Genomic DNA, 21,414 nt, shown 5'->3' with positions numbered 1-21,414 from the left:
CTTCCTCCACCAGAAGCACTGCAGTAGCATCAACAAAATTGTGGATTTCACCAGTGCCAAAAAAAAAAAAAAAAAAAAAAAACAGTGTTTCTTTTGGTTTGAAGAAACAAAGTCAGCCACAATGTGGCTATTTTGCACTTGATTTATGAAGAAAGCTCCGAACAGAAATTCAGCACAGAAATTTTGGGAATACGGAATGTTGCATATTTCATAAAAGAAAACCCTTAGCCATAATCATAAGAGCACCCTTGGATTCGGGGGAGCTCTGCGTGGGTGAATTCTGTAAATGTATCCCCAATTCACAAAGAATGATCAAAAGGGTGACATAACTGATTACAGAATTGATAGCTTAACCTCTGTTCCTGGGTAAAATAAAGGAGTCACTGATTAAAGAAGTAATGCAGGATCAACTAGAGAGAAATGTAATTATACTGCCATCACAGCACAGATTTGTTAAGGGGCAGTCTTGTCTGACAAATCTGATTAAACACTATGACACAGGGACCAAGGAACTGGATACAAAGAATTATTTTGATATCATATACTTGGATTTCAGGAAGGAATTTGATAGTGTTGCACATATAGAACTGCTGTACAAACTGGAGCAAATGGCAAAAGAAAGTTACGCAAGTGAAGGAAGATTAAGAGAAATCTTTGGCAAAGGATGCAAAGAAAAACAGCAAAGACTTCTTAACTTATGTACTCTAGAAGAAAGGGGATGACTCAGACTGGTCCACTTGACATCGATGGTTCAATTGTTGATGATCCTGCACGGATAGCTGACATGAATGAATATTTTGCATCTACATTCATACATGAGGAATTCTATAGGGAAGTGGAGGCCAGAAGTTTATCAAACTCTATCAAGGAGCTAAATGATTTTTAAATAACTGAGAGCAAATTGGAGGAGAAATTGAGGAGAAAAAGTGGAGTAAGAAATGCACCTGAAATGGATGAGATCTATCCAGTTATATTAAAGGCAGAAAAGGAAGCAAAGCCTTAACTATAATTAAGAGAACTTCCTTGGACTCAGGGGAGGTCCAGATGGACTGTAGATGTGCAAATGTTATCCCAATTCACAAAGGAGGTTCAAAGGGTAACACAAGTAATTACAGAACTGTTAGTTTAACTTCTGTTCTGGGAAAAATATTGAAGTCACTGGTTAAAGAAGTACCACAAGATCAACTATAGAAAACTGCAGAATAGATGGATCAACTATAGAAGACTGCAGTTATAGTTCAGACATGGGATGGGTTTGTTAAGAGGAAGTCTTGTCTAACCAATTTTATTGGATACTACAATGTGGTCACAAAGGAACTGGATGCAAAAAATAATTTTGATATCATATACTTCAATATCAGGAAGGCTTTGATACTGCTGAACATGGAAGACTGTTGTACAAACTGGAGCAGTACGGATTAATGGCACCGCCAACGGACCGTCGGACTGACTCTTAATGCCTTCCCGGCCACAGAGCTGTTGTGAACAGAGACACCCGTAGACTAGAAAAAAACAGGCCAGAGGGCGTCACTTGAACGGTGCTAGAATGCTATCTGTAATGCTTGTATAAGAGCAAATTGCTGCTAGCGATAAAGGGACTGCTGAGTGGGAGAAGACAGAGAGTGGTAATCGATGGACACTGCTCTTCAAGAACTAATGATATTAGTAGAGTCCCCAGAGTTTGGTGTTGGGCCCATTCTTGTTTTTTACACTTGTACCAATCCCTGTTGGATATTAAACAAAAGGTATAACCTTAAAAAGCCAAACTGGCAGATTTTTGGAGAACATACAGCAGCTGAGCTGCAAAAACAGAAAAATGAGTGGTCTAGCTTAGGCAACAACTGTAGCCCAGACCAGCAAGCACTGACTATGACAAACATTTTAATAAAAACAGCAAACTTGTCTATCCCACAGAAAAAACTAGGGGAAGCAGGCAGTCCCCTGGTGGTACCCTGAACTGACTATACTCAGGAGAAGGCACCAGGGAGGAGATATTTTCAAAGAGCCAGAACATCTTGGCCACAAAATGAGGTGGATGCACAGAGATTCTTATAGAACTCTCAGGAATCAGTATACTGCCCACATAAGAGACAAGAAAAAGGAATCCTGGAGGCACTTGGTGGGAACTACTGGAAACAATGATCCTTGGGGAGTTGTCTACAGAACAGTGACCAAAAAGCTGCCAAGAGATGTCTAGGAAGCTACTGTCAAACCAGATGGAATCCCAACCCTGTATTGGGATTCGGCAAATAACATCCTAGACAGTATTATTCAGACTGAAACTGGGGATTATTCCCCCACACAGCAAGACATTACAAAAGAAAACACTGAATATGACAATGCAAATATTGAACCTGTTTACTATACAAGACTTAGAAATAGCACTATCTAAAAACAAAAATTAATAAATGCCCAGGATTTATCAAAAAATTAGCAGAAAGAGTACCAGACAAATTAATAGCTATATAATAACTGTATGAAAGAAGGTATATTTCCAAAAATATGGACAAAAGCTGTGACAAAAGCTCAGGGTTTTTGAGAATTGATCTTAATTCTCAAAAACCCTGAGAAACCTTCTACTCATTCCAAATCATACAGACCAATAGACCTACTCCCTGTACTAGAAAAAAATATATGAAAGACTAATATATAGCAGATTAGCTCAATACTACACGGAAGCATGTTTACATTCCAACAATTAGTATAGTTTAAGCAGGGCAACTCTACAGAGGATGCCATGCACCACCTACTGAGACTGCCAGGCAAATGCCCCACAAAACCTCTATAAAGTAATAAACAGCTACCTTACAGACAGAAGTGTCTCGGTACGCACAAGGTTCCAAGAATCGACACGCCCTGGGGGACATAAGAAGGCATCCACAAATTAAAATTAATACAACCACTATAAAATTGGTAACCGAATTAAAATATCTCGGAGTAGTCTTTGATTCAAAATTAACTTTTTACCCCATTTGACCTACTTTGCGAAGTGAGAAATTATGTAGATATGATTGCCAGGATCAATTGAGCAAATTGGGGGTTCGGAAGAAGGACCCTGGCAATCACATACCGTGCAGTGTTCATCACCTATAGAGCTGGTGTATGGTTCCATCATCACCTATAGAGCTGGTGTATGGTTCACCCGCTTGGCCATAGTAAGAAACAGGAATAAATTAGAATCAATACAGAGGACAATACTTCTATTACCACAGCATGACGCACAGTAATCACACCTGCGCTACAGGTGCTGGCTGGAGCTCTCCCACTTTACCTGGAAAAAACCAAAAGAGGCTTGTATGAGAGACTTAAAAAGGGCATACGCACAGATTTTCTGGGAATAGCCTTTGACACAGCCAATACCATCAAAGCTGAAAGAAAAAGAATAGTTACAAAGATCCATGAGCTATGGCAAACAAATTGGGAGCAGAAAACCAGAGGTCTGGTTACTAAAAGGTTTCTGCCATGGGTGGCAATAGTTAGCCCAAAGCCAGGCCAAACAATAAAAATTATTCATTAAAAAGTCCAGGTGTGTACCCCCCCCCTGGACTTTTTACAACATTTATATTGACAAGTCACAGCTCCCTAAAGGTGAAATTAACCTCCTTGGGGTGGACTAATAACCCAAACTACACGTGGTGAGAGTTAAGACTGGGCACACATTCTATATGAATGAAATAATTTATGACATCCCCAGAACACAGCCAATAACACAGACTAGTCTCCTTCCCAGCAGAGAAGAACATCCATTCATCACAGAAGAGGAAAATTATAAAGCCTTTACAACCTTCACACAGAAAGTATTTGAAATGAGCAGAACTATCCAAAGAAGGGCATTTCAGCTCTCCAGCAATTAAACAATAATCAATATTTAAAATTGCCCACGTCTCCCACCAAGCCCAGATGATGACTGAAAAACTATCAGGATAGCAGTATTATACCCTGACAGAAACCTGACATGACAAAAGCAGATTGACCTATGTACCCCCCACCACAGGACTACCCTGCCATGTGTAGGAACCTGGAGTCCCACACCAAATAAATAATCATGTAGGTAGGGGGGGGAGAGATGTACATGTAGCCAGGGAAGCAGATCAGTTGAAAAATAGTAGTAGCTAGTAGTAAGGGAATGCAATGTAGAATGAATGAAGAAAGAATGAGGAGAAAGAAAGAAAGACAGAATGAATGGGCTGGGCACTGAGTGAAAGAGTGAATTAGGAATTATGGTAAAAGGGAATAAATGTTAGTTTTGGTGAAAGAGAGAGTGACCCAGCATGAGAGAAAGAGAGAGTGAATGAGTGTTATGACGAATGGGAATGAGTGAAAGAGCGAATGTAATTGGCTGAAAGAATACAAACTTAATAATAACTTGCATTTCTTTATATATGCTAACAAACATTTACTAACACAACACAAACACTATTACTGCATTATCCCCTGGGTCTGCACCACAACTAAAGAATAATAAGTTGAGTTACCCTGAGAATGCAGTGCAGAAAGCAAGAGTTAAACAAATTAAACGAACGAGCCAGAAAAATGAATGAGGGTAAGTATGAGAGGAAGCAACAAACCATAAATGTTACAGTTAAGTACACTACTGCCCCCTCTATCTTTCTACCACTTTCCCATTCCCAATCTCCTCACTACCACTTCTAACTTTTGCTATTTTCTTTTTTTAACTGGGCTCTCCCTGTTTGTAGCCTTGACTGCCACAATATTTGCCTCGCCAGTACTTTATACTCCCTACTGCCTGGCCCGCCCCCTCATGGTGCTGTACGGTAAACTAAAGGTTTTTGTGTAAAAACACAAGCCTTTAGGCTAAGCAGCAGGATGAACAACACAACGAACACAACCACACACTAATACTACACAAACACTCACTAACCTGCATAAATCTGATCTTTACAGAGTTTTGTATTCATCACATTGCTTGACATGGAGTTGGGCGATCCCCAGGAGCCGTATTACAATTAACACTATACACTATGTTCGCCCAAGAAGCTTTTACCAGATGCAGGAATACTCTGAGAAACCTCATCAATGTCGCTGCCATCGTTGTCTGAACTAAACACTTTTAACTAGATGTGTGGACACGTGTATATATGTAAAGGGCAGCACCTGGAACATCTTTTCAACTCCACCTTATGTCAATGTATGTAATAGAATCAACTGTAAAATGGTCAGAAATGTGGTTGGTGTAGGTTTGTGTGAGAAGTATGCATGTTTTGTCATTGTGTTATGGCCACTGGAGTCAGTCACCACCACATCAGTCACCTGGAGGGGTGATCTCTCCTGGTGACTGATGTACTTGTCCACACCACAGGATGGTGGGCCAGTCCCAGTAAGGCACGCACTGTCTCAACAAAGACTCTGACCAATCTGGTGTTGCCAGGTGGGCCAGGAACCTCTGGGGACCCATGACTATCAAGGACTTGGCCTCTTCACTATTACCAGGATGTGACTTGCTGATATCGGATCGCCAATGTGGGATTGCTAGTGCCTGCCAGAGCTGAATGCCACAAGGCGATCACGTAGGTCAGCCTATGTCTTTTACTTTGGACTCCCATCCTCCCCTTGCTGCCCCTTTTCATTCTTTACTTGGCTAACAGCCACTATTTGGATGATTGCCTTCACTACATTATGTCATCTATTGTTCTACCTTCAACTAATCCCATGTGCTCCTTTCCTAAAAAAACTTATTCTTTCATTAGTCCCACCATGGAAAGCTCAGGCAACTCTGTGGTAGAACTAGCTAAAGTTTTCTTCCTAACTAATGACTGTCTTACCTCCATGTGGAGATGAGGGGCAATGTGGGGGGCTCCAGCAGGGGCTCCACAGTTGAATGGCCAGAAAAACAACACAACCCCACACAATACTGACAAAAACCATACACACATTCTGGCCTTTACAGAGTTCTGTACACTTTGGTAGAAACAAAAGCAGAGTTGTGAGTAACCACCAGTGCCGCTGGACAAACACTATGTCATTATGTGCATTCTGTATTAAACAAAAATTTTGAAAAGGATGGAAACTGGGTAGATGCTTTCTGAATTTTAATTTCCGCTGCAGGGACAATGTTTTCTATGATGTACACCACTGCATTATTGACAGGAACCTGACTGCAGCAATGTTAAGCTCTGCCAAACACTGAAAGGCATTCCAGTCGGCCTGATCAATCTTCCGCTGCAGTAACCAAAAAGGAAGATATGGTCTCCCACTAAGTAGGGTGGTTATCACAGGGAAGTGATCGCTTTCATACCAGTTCTTCTCCACCTCCCAAGTTAGTGAACAGGGAAGCATGCAGAAAGATGAAGAGGAGAGAATGCACAAGTAGGCATATGGAATAAGGTGGTTATTTCTCGCATTTGGAAGGGAGAAGACAATGAGCAAATGCTCTATAACACATCCCCGTCCATTAATGTCAGCACTACCCCACAGGGTGTTATGTCCAATGAAATTGCCGAGGAGTAGGACAGGAGTGGGCAGTTGCTCTACAAGATCAAGGTCTGTCTGGGAGATGTCATTCCCAAGTGGCAAATGAATTGAACTATTAAAACTCCTACTGTTCCTACGTTTATGGAAAGCAGAACATGTTGAAATAGGGTGTCGTTACCCAGAAGGATAGCAACTTCTCCATTTGCAGGTCCCAACTGTCCTTACATATAAGAGCAGAATTATGAAAGGAAAGGTTTTTATTTTCCTTTAAATATGTCTCCTGCAATCAAAAGCTAACTGGCTCATGCTTTTGCAGGAGAGCCCCTTGATCTCATCAGTATTTCGCTAGAATCCACGACAATTCCATTGTAGGAATTTAGCCATTATTCTGGCTTGGTGGATCCATCAACTGGCTTCCAATGTACTGAGGGCTTACTTTTCTCAGCTTTCGATTTATCTTTTTCGGGGAAAGTATGGACCCTGTCCTGTGTCCATTTCTACCTCAACAAAGAGTTCCAAGACTGAATCATCTGATACTTCCTTCACCTCAACATCCATTTTTTTCTTGAGAACTGGGGAGGGGGTGCACTTCAGGACTTTTATTCTTTTCTCTAGCAATTTCTTTTGTAACTGGTGGAGCATTAAGAGGCATTGATATAGGAATGGCAGCTGATTGATTTTTCAGTGTTTTTTGAGCTTAACAAGGCAGTGTGCAATGGGTGTGAATGACTCTTTTCATGGGATAGTCATTTCCGTTGGCATTGGGATAGAATGTCTCCCCACTACCTTCTGAACTTACGTAGGTTTGTTTGTATTTAACAGTTTCACTGCTTTTCTTGCATCCGATATTCAGCTCTGCCTTAAATCTTTGTTTTTCTTCTTTCCACCTCCGGCATGCTCAGGAGTATTCAGGGTGCTCTACTTCGCAATTAATGCAGGCGGGTTTTGTAGCTGAAACATTATGTTATTTCGTGGTCCTTTGCAACATAATGTGTCAGCTACAAAACCCGCCTGCATTAATTGCCAAGTAGAGCACCCTGAATACTCCTGAGCATGCCGGAGGTGGAAAGAAGTTGCTGAAGATTCCAGAAAATAAATTCGAAAAATATTGTGAAATTATCAACGCTTTGAATGACGACTTTTCACGAAGATTTGGCGACTTCCGAAAAATTGAGATGTGGCAATAGTGCGCGACCCATTTTCAATAGAAATTGATAGTGCACCGAGTGAACTACAGCTTCAGATTATAGATCTGCAGTGTGATACCGATTTAAGAGAATTGCACCATCGTGAGGAAATCTGTAAATTTTACAATACTCTTAATTTGGGCAAATTCGACGAACTTAAAGATTTTTCCCGAAAAATGTTGGTTATTTTTAGATCAAAATACATACATGTGAACAAACATTTTCTGTCATGAATCTAAATAAAAATTCTTTACGATCAAGCATCGCCGATGAACATTTACAAGCAGTTTTAAGAATCTCAACTACAAAATTAACACCCGAAATTAAAAAAAATGGTAAAAGATGTAAAACAGTTCCATTCATCTCATTAAATTCTTGGTTGTTAGAGAATAATTTTATGTTATATTTCTTCTTCATGATAACAAATAATATATATCTAAAAATAGTATTTTACGTGCGGCCCGCCTTCTTTTTGAATTCCTAATGTGGCCCTTCAGCCAAAACGTTTGCCCAGGCCTGTGCTACTGAATATATATGCGTGTTAAGATATATGAATTATGTGCCATTACAAAGTTTTGTCTCAGGCGCCACAAACGCTAGCACCAGCCATCTTACCAAATTCTAAAAGGGAGCTAAATGATTTTGTGATAACTGAAAGGAAACTGGAAAAGAAATTGAAGTACACATAACAAAAGAATCTGGGGTGAACAAAATCTATCCAATTATATTAAGGAAGGCATCACCTGAGGTAAGCAAACCCTCAGCCATAATTATAACAGCATTTCTGAATTAAGGAGGTCTCTATGGACTGATCGTGTACAAATGAATCCACAATTCACAAAGAGTGATCAAAAGGTGACATGAGAAAATACAGATATGTTTACTTAACTTCTGTTCCACAAAAAATAAGTGTCTCAAGTTAAAGAAGTAATGCAGTACAGGAATACAATTATACTGCAGTCAGAGCATGGATTTGTTAAGGGACAGATTTCTCTGACCAATCTCATTGGATACTATGATGCAGTAACAAAGGAATTCGATGCAAAAAAAAATAATTTTGTTATTATATACTTTGAATTCAGCAAGGCTTTTGATACCGTTGCAGATAAAAGAATGCTATACAAAATGGAGCACAGTGATATTAAAGGCATGTTACAACTATGGATAAAAGGATGGTTGAGTGGGAGAAGCCAGAGAAGTTATTAATGGACATCGTTCTTCATGGCCTAATGTTATTAATGCAGTCTCCCCCCTAGAGTTGTGTGCTTGGCCATTCTTTTCTATATTTTTTAATGAAGTTATATCAGGCTGAATATTTCAATTTGCAGATGACAGAAAGTTACCTGGATGATTAATGACAATGATAAAGGTAAGCTGCTACAATAACATCTAGAACAGTTAGCATTAGCATTAGTAGAGGCATATGATGAAAAAAAGCAAGCTTATACAGTATCAGCTAAAAAAAAAAAAACTTCACATTTCACCCATCTATTCGCTCCAAAAGTTTGTCCAGTTCTTCCTTGAATTTATTTAAGTCATCAACTTTCACAGCAACAACAGATGGAAGTTGTTCCAGCAATCAACCACCCACTGCCTAAACAAATTTCCGTACATACAGTCTATAACTGTCATTCCTCAATTTGAATTTATGTCCATTCAAATGCATAACCTGGGAAAGATAAAGAATTGCATCAGAATTGATCTTGGTCAAACCCTGCAGGTGACCAATCTCCAGAAGCTGCAATTTGCAGAACTTAAACCTTTCTTGGTAACAGCAACCCTTTGTACCCCTCACCAATCTCATTGCCCTTCTCTGTTCTCATTCCAGCAGCTTTACATCCTTCCTTCCTTCGTATGGTCCGCAAACTTGGACATTAAGCCTGATATACCTTCAATATCATTCATAAATATAGAAAATAACAATGGGCTAAACACCAAACCCTCTCAACTAATAATATTAGTCCACAAAGAGCAGTGTCCATTGATTATCACTCTGCCTTCTCCCACTCAACCATCCCATTATTCACAGGAGCAACTTGCCATTAATGGAATACTGCTATTATTTGTACAGAAGTCTTCCACATGCAACAGTATCAAAAGATTTCCTGAAATCCAAGTATATGATATCAAAATTATTTTCTCCACCTAGTTCCTTTGTGACAAAATCGTAGTACCAATCAAATTGGTCAGACAAGACGTCCCCTAAACAAACCCACGCTGTGACTGAATTATAACTGCAGACTTGTCTAGATGACCCTGAGATGCTTCTTTAACCAGTAACTCCACTATTTTCCATGGAACAAAAGTTAAACTAACAGGTCTGTAATTACTCATGTCACCCTTTGTGAATTGAGGATACATTTCATTTGCACATCTCCAGTGCAAGGGGATGACTCCAAGGATGCTCTCGTAATTATGGCTAAGGGTTTGCTTCCTTTCTTTGCTGCCTCCTTTAATATAACTGGACAGATCCCAACCACAGTAGGTGCCTTTCTTATGTTTAACTTCAACAATTTCTCCTCCACTTTCCTCTCAATTAATACAAAATCAATTATCTTCCTGTTAGAATTTGATAAACTTCTGGGCTCCACTTCACTACAGAATTCCTCGTGTGTGAATGTAGATGCAAAATACTCATTCAAATTGTCAGCTATCTGAGCAGGATCATCAACAGTTGAACCAGCAATATCAAGTAAACCAATCTGATTTACACCTTCCTTCTAGAGTTTACATAAATAAAGACGTCTTGCTATTTTTCTTTGCATCCTTTGCCAAAGATTTTACATAACCTTCTTTCACTTGCCTAACCTCCTTCATGACTCCATTACAGACTAGCTCATATCTCTGTTAATCTATATGCAACCCATGCATTTTTCTTCTCTGCCACAGGTCTCTAATGTTCATGTGACATCCATTTAGGCCTAAACCTTCAACAGTATTTCTTAGTTGGAATGAAAAGCCTAGTAGCTTCCAAAATTAATTAAATGCTTTTCATTTTGAATTTTAGAAGTTGCTGTTGATAACATCATCAGTTGGTCCCACCGTATAGAATTTAAAATCTGTCTGAGACCACCACAGTCACCGTTACGAAAGCAAAAACCCTTCTCTTTACTCCTGATGGGAGCTACGTCTGAGTCAATCCCACATCAGTACACCGTGATCACTGCCACCACATAGCAGTTCCTTTATCTGATGATTCTTAATACATGAATAATCACTGCTGATAATCAGACCAAGAGTATTACTCCCTCTGGTCACCTCTCAAATATGCTGCTGTGGAACAGTCATCCAATAAATTTTGCTAGTGTCTTGCTAGTGGCTAACCCACAAGTTACAGTCAATATCTGAAAAGTTAAAATTCCCCATTATAAGGCATTCCGATTTACTGGCCCACCTTATTTCTCTGTACAGTTGTTCACTGTACTCGTCAGTCATTAATCCTATAACACACTCCTACTCTCATTTTTGCTTTCTCAGTGGTTATGTCACACCAAACTGACTCAACATTGCACTGACCACCCATGTTAACTAGATGCACTGCCATAGCTATATTTGATGTGTTTCCTTACTAACAGCATAACCCCTCCTCCCTTCAAACTTGGCGGTCCTTTCTGTACACATTGTACTCTCCAAATTCAAATTCAGCATTCCTTATATCTGTGTGACACCACATCTCTGATATCCCGACAGTATCTGCCTTTGATGTCTTGACCAGCACTACAAATTCATTGAATTTATTTACTATACTTCTAGCATTAGTGTACATGCAAGTATACATTGAAAGGACAGAATTCATGGTATACCTGGTTCCTGGGCAATCATTTTAGCATAACACCAGCTTCAAGGGCCTTTTTTAATGCATTACCACTCAGTCTAGTAAAGAAATTACTCTTCCTGATTTTTTTACTTATAGTATTATTATTGTTATTATAACCTGGAAATTTCAGATATGAAATTCTGTAAAATTAAGTTTATTTAAAATTCAGATTTATTTAACTGCTGAAAACCAGCAATCTTTCTTCTTCCGGATGAACTGCAAAAATTCAAGTTAGACATCGTAGTGTTATCAGAGACAAAGACAAAGGGATGTGGAGAGGAAATAATGGGAGAATACTACCATTTTTGGAGTGGCATCGATAAGAATGAAAGGGCAAGAGCAGGAGTTTCTATTGCTGTTAAAAAGAAATTGAGACACAACATCAGAAACTGGCAATTTATTAATCAAAGAATGATCTCATTGGAACTGAAAATGTATGGGAGAGAAATATGCATTGGGAATATATGCCCCGACTAATGACACCGCCGATACCTTGAAGGTTGAATTTTGGGAGGATCTGAGAGAACTAATAGAAAAAATCCCTAAGAACAAAGAAATATTTATAATGGGAGATTTCAATGCAAGAGTAGAAACTGAGCAAAATAGCAAAGTTATTGGAAGATTTGGTGAGAAAGAGAGGAACGACAACGGAGATAGACTATGCAATCTTTGTGAACAGTTCGACTTGAGAATAAACAACACATTTTTCCAACACAAGGATATCCATAAATATACTTGGTCAAAGGAGACAAGACAAATTAGATCAGTTATAGATTACATTATTTCAAAACATTCAGGGACATATGTATTGAAAGATGTCAGAGTTTATAGAGGAGCTGAATGTGGATATGACCATTTTCTTGTTAAAACAACACTGAGGTGGAACTGGATTAAGAAAATATGTGTGGACAACCAACAATGCAGGGAAGGAGAAATGCTACAAGTGGATCAATTTAATGTTGACCTACTCCAGGACGACAGCATTAGAAACAACTTCACCCAGAGACTGGATGCTGCAATTAACATAGAGATAAAAGGTAATACAGAAGAAATCTACAAATATTTAAAAAATACTGTTAAAAAAATAGCTCATGAAATCGTAGGCAAAAAGAAGAGCCAAGGACCAAAAAAGACCTGGATTACAGAGAAAGTAAGAGCTGCTGTAGAGGAAAAGAAACTTGCATATCAGAAATGTCTGGGTGATAGGAATGATGCATATAGGAACATTTATGTTGAAAAGAAGAAAATAGCCAATCGGTTGGTGGTAGAAGTGAAAAATGAAGAATGGGAAAGGAAATGCGCAACTATTAATAGCAAATTGGGCTTCAAGCAATCAGTGGAATTGTGGAAGGTCCTTAAAGACGTGAGAAAACAGAATAAACACAACGCTGGTTTGCAATTAATACCTTTGAAAGACTGGACGGAGTACTATGAAGGACTTTTAAAAGAAGACCGGGAAGAGTTCAAGACGATGGAGAATTTTGGTGTAGAAGACTCGAGCTTAAAAGTTTCTGTTAGGGAAGTGGAACTCCTGCTAAAGGAAGGAATGGCAAATCACCTGGACCTGGAGGAGTTTACATGGAACTTCTGAAATATGGAGGAAGAGGAGTGGCTGTTCTGATACAAAAACTGTTAAATAGTATACTGAGAGGAGAAGAAATACCAAAAGAAATGATAACAGGATATATTACATCAATTTATAAGAAGGGCGATCGGAAAAGCTGTTCAAATTACAGAGGAATATGCGTCCTGAACCCGCTGTTAAAGATCCTTGGAAAATGGATCAGGAACCATTTAGAAGCCCGAATCGAGGTATCAAAAGAACAAAGTGGTTTTTCAGCCGGGAGGTCATGTACAGACCATATCTCAACAGTCCGACAAATCCTTGAAAAATGCCAATCAAAAGGAAAAAAAATCTTTATGATTTTCATTGACCTTTAAAAGGCATATGACAGTGTTCCAAGAAAACTCTTATGGGAAGCACTGAAAGAGGCAAATATTGATGGACAACTGATTAACATTATTAAGGCAATTTACAGGAATAATAGATGCAGAATTAAAGTGGAATCAGCTTTGTCACCTGAATTCCACACTTCAAAAGGCTTATTACAAGGTTGTTGCATGTCACCAACACTTTTCAAAATTTATATCGACATCTATCTAAGATCCTGGTCAAAAAAATGTAATAAAATGGGATTGCTGATTAATAAGAACACCTATATTCACAATTTACTTTTTGCAGACGATCAGGTGGTGATAGCACAAGACCTAGAAGATGCAAAGTATGCATGTCGTCAATTGTTTGAGGAATATAAACAATGGGGTCTAAAAATCAATTTTAGCAAGACTGAAATGTTGTCTTCAGGGCCAGGACACATTCTAAATATTGCAGGTTTTAAAATCAAACAAGTCGATAAATTCAAATATTTGGGATCAATGTTACAAAATGATGGAACATCCCAAGCAGAGATCAATAAAAGAATTGCAGATGGCAGAAAGGCTATCAGCATGTTAAACTCTATTCTGTGGAGCAAAAATATCCTAAATAAAACAAAGAAACTTATATTTCAAACGATTGTACAAAAAGTCTTCTATTGTATGGAGTGGAAACCTGGACATTGAATAGGCGAGCGGAAAACAAATTGCTCTCCACAGAAATGGATTTTTGGAGACGTTCAGCAGGAACTTCTAGAAGAGACAGAAAATGGAATGAAGACATAAGGGAAAAAATGGAAGTGAAAAAGACTATTATTGACACCATCAAAGAAAAGCGTCTAACATGGTATGGACAGGTAAAACGGATGCAAGAAAACAGATATCCAAAGGCTATCCTGGAAGAAGGAGAAGTGGAAGACCTAGGAGGACATGGATGGATGGAGTACTGGAGTGCATGACAGCCCGAGGCTTAACCGACCAAGACACCTTGAACCGCACTTTATGGCGGGAAAAAATTCCTAACAAGAAATAACTTGTAGGCTGAGGAAACCCATTGTAAATGGAAACACTCCTCTTGAAGAAGAAGAAACCAGCAATCTTAGCATCACATCACTGCTGGATTTCATAGTGAAACCTTGTTAACACTTGGCCTTACTATCATATTAATATCATATGTTATTGACATTTGGCCTTATTTACATATCAGTGTAGCATACATTATTTTTCTTATTCATTCAATGTATAATGTGTTTAAAATTTCAAATTTTGATCTTATGAACTTTTAATGAAGTCCAGCAATCTTACAGTATGTTACCTTTTGAAAGTAAAATGAATCAGGATGAAACACTTCCAACAATTATGTTTTTAACCTACAGTTTATTATGCATACATGTACAGTTATAATCTTTAATCATTCCAAGTTGAATATCCTTGATGACCACCTGGAAGATCACAAATCAGTGATCAGCTGAGCCTCAATGTATAAGAAGGTACAAAACATGACTGAAATCACTTTTCAATGATTAATCATTAACTTTACCGAAAGCTGAACAAGTTAGCACAAAGCATCATTTTAGTTCACAGCATCACTGAAGTGGTTGAAATGGCATCGTTTTGTCACATCTCATATTGTGAATGCCTTCAATAACGAGTGGCCTTGTATTCCACTACCTTGAATCCCAACAATATCCACCTTTGATGTCTTGACCAGCACTTCAAATTCAACAAATTTATTTACTCTATTCCTTGCATTGGTGTACATGGAAGTATACCTGCACCTGTTTTTACTCTTAGTTAACCTAACACAGCCCATGTATTTACTTGTTCCATGATGACTCTCAGCAGTTCTTGAAATCTCCAGCACCTTGCTTTCCAGGCTGCATTTATTAGCCCATCTGCAGTGTAGGCTGATGGGCTAATAAATGTACTTGAAGTTTAACATTGACAAATGCAAGGTACTGCATATATGTAACAACAATCCAAAATTAGTGTAGCAACTGTGTGGTACTACATCAGTGTAGTGGAAAATGAAAAATTGGGGAAATTGTGTAGTCAGATGTGAAGTCTAGGACAGCTCGTGGGGTTTTGTCAATCATATATAGGAATTTTTCTAGCAAGGATATGGAGAAGGTTATCCATTATACAAAGCAATTATTATGCTAAATCTTGAGTAATAATAAGGGTCTGGAGGCCTCATTTTAGAAAGGATGTAAATCTGCAAATGGGTGCAGAGAAAGGCAACGAGATTGGTAATGGGAACTGGGAACAAAAGCGTGGTCTACCAAGAAAGGTTTCAGTTCTGCAAACTCCTGAAACTGGAAACCAGGCACCTGCGAAGAGATCAGACTGAAGTGTTGAAGGCTTTGAATGGACTGAGTAAGCTATCATTCTTCCTCAGATTACATACATGAGGAGTCTCAAATTCAAACTGAGGAAGTTTAGCTGCATGGTAGATAGCAGAAGTTTGCCTTCAACTAGTGGGTCGATAATTGTTGGAAGAAACTTCCATCTCATCTTGGGAAAGTGAATTGTTTGTATAAATTCAAGGAAGAACTACACTAATTATTGGAGGGGATGGATGGGTGATATGGGAAGATTTTTTTTTTTTTTTTTTTGCTGATGCTTTATAAGCTTGCTTTCTTGCATCATTTGTCACTGCTAATACATGTATCCCCAGGGTTGGGTTATTCAGGTTACCATGAAGCAGTTGCTAGAGACAACAACAAATTTAGTCACTGACTAGTAGTCATGACTTGCTAATTGTTTTGGATGGGGCTGAAACCTGCCAGTTTGACTTTGCATACCACCCAGTTACATCTCTGATATAATGTAATGAAAATTCACCTTAGCTGATCATTATAAATTATAGCAATATCTTAATTTCAACGATTTTAACTGTAACCTAAAGTAACCAGCACAGTAATGATTAATTGTTAGCACTTGCCAAGCAACAGGTACTAATTAAATTCAAGACCAATCACATTCATGTCTGAGACCTCTGGATTGGTTTGTTTGGAATTAATACTAAGTCCATGAAACATGAGAATATCATGTCTGTAAATGTCATGTATTCTAGTTTGTCTGTTTTTGGGAGTGAAAAACTGTGCAGCCTCACTAATTAACTACCGACCGGGCTAGCCAGGTGGGTAAAGTGCCTGTCTGGCAACCCAAGGGTCGCGGGTTCGAATCCCGCCTCTGCTTGGATCAGAGTAAAATGCTTTGGGAGGTGCATTATGGCCACAGAAGACGATGCGCCAACTAACAAAAAAAAAAAACTAATAACTCGGGAACGTCAACTAATCTGGTAAAGGGAAAGCTGGACTTTCATTGCACAATTAAGCAAATTAATGTAAAGTTCAGCATAAATGCAACTTCTGCCTCTGAATAGCTATATGTCATTTGAATTGTTTATACATACTGAAAAACCATAATGCCTAACATTATGATTTTGCAATAATAGTAATTATTATACCTGAAAAAAAAATTAAGTAATGCAACTAATTCAATATTTCGCCAATAAATTCCTTTAAAAAATATTTGGTTCGAATGGAGGAGCGGCAAGAGCAGATATGGTATGGTATTCTATCACTCACTTTAGTAATTTTGATGAAGTTCAAACCTTCGATTATTAGGGAATACTACATATTTCACATTAACATTTTTTCATGCTTATACATACAATTAGTAAACAACTAAATCATCGTTACAAAACAATAACCGGTGTACTCAATTAATATATTCGTCAAAATCCAAAATACACAGAATCACATCCGACATGTTTACTGTTATTACACATGTGCTGCCATCTGATATTTAAGGAACACAAGACATCTGTTTTTAATACAAATATACTGACAGTGGCATATGATTGTATTACCTTAATTACATTTAAAGGTTTTTGCATAAAAATAAAAATCTCAAAAACTGTTTATCATGTTTCAATAACACTCTGCTTGACCTCGAAGATGTTTGCCAAACATAAACATAAATACAATGTAAATACAAATAATTTAAGTGTATTTATGGTGAGAGAACCCTTAGACTCTGGATTGTCCTCGGGGACTGGAGCTGTGCAAATGTACGGTATCTCCAATTCGCAAAAGGGGAACTAAGGATAACACAAGCAATTACAGACCAATTAGTTTAACTTCTGTTCGGGGAAAATAATGGAATCACTGGGTAAAGAAGCATTGCAGGATCATCTAGACAAGCCTTGCAGTAATAATTCAGACACAGCATGGATCTGATAAGAGGAAGACTTGTCTGACAAATTTGATTGCTTACTATGATGTGATTACAAAACGACTAGATGCAAAAAATAATTTTGATATGACATTCTTGGATTTCAGGAAAGCTTTTGATACTGTTGCGCATGAAAGACTACTGTACAAATTGGAGCAGTATGGTATTAAGAGCAATTCGCTACAAGGGATAGAAGGGTGGGTGGTTGAGTGGGAGCACACAGAGAGTGGTAAACAATGGACGCTGCTCTTCGTGGACTAATGCTATTAGTGGAGGCACCGGGGTTCTGTGTTGGCCCACTGTTGTTTTGTATATTTTTCTCAATGATATTGATGAAAGTATATCAGGCTTGATATCCAAGTTTGCAGATGATACAAAGTTTGGCAGGGTTGTTAGGGATATACTAAAATTGCACATATGGGCTTAGAAGTGGCAATTGAAGTTTAACATTCACAAATGCAAAGTACCGCCTAGGGTAGAAGTAATCCCAGAAAAACTGGGATTACTTCTACCCTAAGTGTAGCACCAACTGTGAGGTACTACACTTAAGGTTGTAGATAATGAAAAAGACCAGTCAAATATGAAGTTTTCTGATCAGTGCAGACAGGCTACCAGAGTAGCTCATGGGGTTCTGTCAATAATATACAGAAATTTTATTAGCAGGTTTAAGGAGGTGATTATACCTTTGTGTAAGGTAATGGTCAGGCTATGCTTTCAGTATTGTGAACAGGTCTGGAGGCCTCATTTTAGGAAAGATATAGAGTTGATTGAGCATTTACAGAGAAGGGCAAGAAATTTGGTGAGGGTAATGAAGGGGTTCTCTTACCAAGAAAGGCTTGAGTTCTGCAAATTGCAGGGTCTACACACTAGGCACCTGAGAGGTGATCTGATTGAGGTGTATAAGGACTTGAAGGGTTTGAGCAAGCTCAATGCTGATGGAATTCTTCCTCTTGCTCAGATTGCGCATTTAGGGGACATAAATGCAAATTCAGGAAAGACAGTTGTACAATGGAAGTGCAGAAATTTACCTTTAGTCAGCAGGTGGTTGACTGCTGAGGAACTGGGCAAACTTTCACAGGGAATCGATGTGCGAAATGTTTTTTTTTTTTTTTTTTTTGGTTTATACTACATAAGCTTTCTTTCTTGCATCATATGCCACTACAAATGCTAATGTTAATTTTTCGGAATTCGTTATTATTTCTGAACAATAACTAAAACATCTCCCGGTTTATTATTCGAAAAAAGATATTCACTTCAAATAAAGATTTTACAACATTCAAATTTATCACTTATCAGGGTGTGAAAAATTTTGAAAAAAAAACAGAAAGAGAATGAAAGAAATTAATAGCTATATTTTCCTTGTTTCTTTTTCATTATTTCATTATCATTAAGTTTATATATATAAATAAATAAATATATACACTGTCTGTAAATTGCGTGTGTTGTTTGGTAGTATCTCTGTTTTGCAGAACGAAAAACCATGCTACCCTCGCCTAAGCCCAAATAACTCATTCACGTTTTGAAAAAGGCACGATGAGTAAATATTCCTCATGTCATTAGCATTAGCATTAATTGGGGCGGATGATGCAAAAAACAAGCTTATATAGCATCAGCCAAAAAAAAAACCTTCCTATTTCACCCATCGGATCCCTCCAGTTGTTTGTCTAGTTCAGACTTATTATTAAAAAAATTATTATATTACGGTTGCCTGTAATTTAATACATTAATCTGTATTTATATCTGTTAATTGCGTGTGTTCTCAGGTCGATTTGCCTGTTTTGATGGACGAAAAAACCCCCAGGTTCTGGGGGAAACCTTGCTATCTACCCCTGAAACCGACTAACTCAGCCACGAAGTTAAAAAAATTCCTCTCGTCATCGACGATATTCGAACCCGGTCTCTTTCAACCTGGCGTGGGGAGAACGGTCACAATACCATTGTGCTACCCGCGCAGACTGTTCAACATTAATTTATTTAAGCTACCAATTCCCACAACAACACATGGAAGTCTGTTCCAGCAAACAACAACCCGCTGGCTAAAAGCAAACTTCCGCACATCTATTCTACAACTGTCTTATCTCAATTTCAATTTCTGCCCCTCAGATTCTTGATCTGAGCAAGCAGACGTGTCCCATCAGCATTGAGCCTGTTTAAACCATTCACACTTCAATCAGATCAACTTGCAGCTGCCTAGTCTCCAAACCCTGCAATTTACAGAACTTGAGCCTTTCTTGTAAGAGAACCCCTTCGCTCCCTTGACTAATCTTCTTGCCTTTCTTGTAAGAGGACCCCTTTGTTCCCTTCACTAATCTTCTTGCCTTTCTTCTAAGAGGACACCTTCGTTCCATTCAGTAATCTTCTTGCCTTTCTCTGTAATCGCTCAAGCAACTGTACATCCTTCCTAAAATGAGGACTCCAAGGCTGTACCCAATACTGATGGAAAGGCTAACCAAGCTTTCAGTATATATATATATATATATATATATATATTATGAATAGGAACATGTGAAACTTAAATTACCACTTCTGAGCCCATCTGCCTAATTTTTCTAGAGTTTGCTGCAATAGTATGCCCAGATTTCTGTCATAAACCACCCATTAACCAACATTTTTGTAATCGTCAAACATAGGGCTCTAAACATAGAAATTTCTTAACCTCTCTCTCTCTCTATAAATATATATACGAAGTAGTAGTAGTAGTAGTGGCACGTGATGCAAGAAAGCAAGTGTATGAGCTTATGCAGCATCAGCCAAAAAAAAAAAAAAATCACACCATTCCCTCCAAATGCCTGTCCAGTTGCTCCTTATATTTATTTCAATTATCAACTTCCACAACGACAGATGGAAGTTTGTTCCAGGAATTAACCAGCCCCTGGCTAAAGGCAAATTTCCCCACATCTGTTCTACATCTCTCTTTTCTTAATTTGAATTTATGCCCCCTTAGGTTCGTAATTAAACAAGTGAAAGGATCCCATCAGAATTCAGGGTGCTCAACCCATTCAAGGCCTTATAAACCTCAATCAGGCCCCCACACAGTGCCTAGGCTCCACCCACTGCAATTTGCAGAACTTAAGCCTCTCTTGGTTAGAGAATCCCTTCATTCTCCTCACCAATCTTGTTGCGCTTCTCTGTACACGCTCAAGCAAATCTACATACTTCCTAAAATGAGGCCTCCAGACCTATACGCAGTACTCAAGGCATGGCCTGACCATTACCTTAAAGAGAGACATTAATCTCCTTTTCCCTGCTAGCAAAATTCCAATATATCATTGACAAAATCCCATGACATGCCCTCGCAGCCTGTCTGCATTCTTCAGAAAATTTCATATCTGACTGAACAATTACTCCCAGGATTTTTTCATTTTCTACCACCTTAAGTGTAGTACCACACAGTTGGTTGGTACGTTTCTCTGGAGTTACTTCTACCCATATGTAGTACTTTGCATTTGTGAAGGTTAAACTTCAGTTGCCACTTCTCAGCCCATCTGCCCAAATTTTCTAGATCCTGTTGCAGCAGCACACTGCCATTACTGTCATTAACAACCCTGCCAACTTTTGTATCAAATGCAAACTTCGACACTAAGCCTGATATACTTTCACCAATAACATACAAATAAATATACAAAATCAACAGTGAACCCCGCACCTAACCCAGAGGGAATCCACTAATAACAGTAGTTCACGAAGAGCAGCACCCATTGATTACAACCCTCTGTTTTTCCTCACACAACCATCCTATTATCCATTTTTTTTTTTTTTTTTTATGTGAACACCAAACACGAGAGGTATTAGAACCTATAG

At 38.5% G+C, this 21,414-nt stretch overlaps 1 protein-coding gene across 2 annotated transcripts in view; it reads right to left on the bottom strand.

The window, feature by feature from the left end:
* LOC150084575 (uncharacterized) overlaps positions 1-17,073 on the bottom strand; it is a 113,530-nt gene extending 96,457 nt beyond the window's left edge. Inside the window, exon 1 of one of the 2 annotated variants that reach the window (XM_090375337.1) lies at positions 16,965-17,073. The gene's annotated coding sequence lies outside the window, so the exon portion shown is untranslated. The remainder of the gene's footprint in view (positions 1-16,964) is intronic. The other variant, XM_090375338.1, reaches the window with a different exon arrangement.
* Positions 17,074-21,414: the final 4,341 nt, after the last annotated feature.

This window comes from Mastigoproctus giganteus, chromosome 6 (assembly GCF_048544385.1).
Source record: "Mastigoproctus giganteus isolate SK-2022 chromosome 6, ASM4854438v1, whole genome shotgun sequence".
Taxonomy (NCBI): Eukaryota; Metazoa; Arthropoda; class Arachnida; order Uropygi; family Thelyphonidae; genus Mastigoproctus; species Mastigoproctus giganteus.
Note: the sequence above shows the minus strand (reverse complement) of the source record. Positions and strands in the feature narration are given on the sequence as shown.